Genomic DNA, 2000 nt, shown 5'->3' with positions numbered 1-2000 from the left:
ACTAACAAGCCACCACAGTACGACAAACTGACAGATGAGTGGTGTCTGTTTGGTTTGGTAGACTATACATCAATCTAACAATTTCTTCATGTATATTTCAGTGACACTGGTTCTATTGTTTGAGTCTTCATTTCATTTGTGCTTTCTTTATGGGCATTAATTTCTGACCCCAGCCTCAGGATACCCCTCAGAGTGAGTTCAGGTACAGGTGCTTGGTTTATAGTTCCAGCTGTCCTTGGGTAAGTCATTTCTTCTTTCTAGGCCTCAGTGTTCTTGCTTGCAAAATAAAGGGGTTGAAGACCTTCTGGCCTATCCCAGAATGGGAAGATTTAAAGTCACTGCAACAGGATTTCTCCCAATTGGTGAGTCACCAACTGGCTCTAGGTCTTTGTCTTTGGGCAGGTCACTTAACCCTCTGAATTTCAGTTTTATCATTTGTAAAATGTGAATAAAAACAGCTAACCTCATTGAACTGTACATGTAAGGATTGTTGAAATGGTGAATGTTTTGTTACAAATATATTTACCACAATTAAAAACAAAAACTAAAATACCAATCAAAAGCCAATCTGACTTGCAGAGTTAATTCAGGGTAAGAAAAGAACAGGTGACGACAGGTCTTGCCCAACATCTGGCTGTAGTGGACTCATGGCAGATGGCAGCAGTTGTGACTGAGTATTGAAAAAGCTCTAGGCCATTTCTAGAGCTCCAGGATTAGCTTCTGGGCAGCCTGTCCGCTTTCAAGCACTGAGGCTACCTTCCTTCAGACTCAGATCTCTAATTCCTTACAGGACACTATCACTTAGGTAAGGACCCACCACTTGAAACTAAACACATCAAAATCCAAGCTCCTACCTCTCTTCTCTTCCCTGAATCAGAAGGACACTAGGTTTTTCTTGGTCCCAGAGGATCCCAACAAGGATAGTATTCTGTCTCCTTCTGTGGCCCAGCTGGCTTCATCACTGTCCTGAGATTGCCTGGGCAGGGCCTGCTTCTCACCATCTCCCTCTTCTTTCTTTCTTACCATGGCAGACCCCAACTATTGCAGTTGCCTCTTGGCCACCTATCTTTCCTCCAGTATAGGCTAACCACCACTCTCTGAGTAATCTTTTTTTTTTTTTAACTCACATGTTAAGGCTTTATTGAAGGTCAGGAGGAAAAGAGCAAGAGAGCTGAGTAATCTTTAAACATAGCTTTCATTATGCCTTGCCTGTGCTCAACAGTCTACTTGTCTTCCTTTACTTGTGGACACTATATACAGAGAAGGAAACCAAGGACTCAAAGAAGTTTAGAAAAATATGTCTAAGGTTATGCAGTTTTAAAAGAACAAGGACTTTCAGTCATTAAAAATGTTTATGGAGAGAACGGACAGGATGGCGGATCGGGTGGACGTATAGCGGAGAGCTCCGCCGACAGCAACAGGGAGTGCCCGACCAAGCAGACTCAGGGGATGGTCCCGGGGCTCTGAACCACATATGGGGGAGTACCTGGAAGGTTGGAGGGCTCGCAGCTGGGGGAATTTGTGGCAGAAGCAAGAAATCTATTGCTTTCTAGTCCGGGATGCTCGGCTGCTCTGGGGGCCGCCATCTTGGGTGAGACCACGTGGGAGAAGGATCGGAGCGGCCACTGACGGCTGGCAGAACCACTGATATAAAGGTGTGGACATTCTTCTCTTTTGGTAGCTGGTCATTGGTCCCTTGCGGTCTGCGCACCTCCATTCTGGTGACTGTAGGGGTGCCTGAGCTGGTGGGCAGCCCGGCCCCACCCTCGGAGGGTTCTGCTACGCAAGCACACAGATCTCCTTGAGATTTAAAGAGACAGTTTCCAATTAAAACCAAACGGCCACAGCTGGCCCTGAACTGTTTCAACTAGAAAAAAGGACTGAACGGGGATTGTGGAGCGGGACAGAAAGACAAAAGAGGAAATAGGCCGAAAATTAAATCCTAAGATACATCAAAACGACCAACAGTGGTATCTTGAAACTTCTCAGGAAGAAGAGTG

The sequence above is a fragment of the Chrysochloris asiatica genome, unplaced genomic scaffold (genome assembly GCF_000296735.1).
Source record: "Chrysochloris asiatica unplaced genomic scaffold, ChrAsi1.0 scaffold00138, whole genome shotgun sequence".
NCBI classification, from domain to species: Eukaryota; Metazoa; Chordata; class Mammalia; order Afrosoricida; family Chrysochloridae; genus Chrysochloris; species Chrysochloris asiatica.
This window is presented reverse-complemented; position numbering follows the sequence as displayed.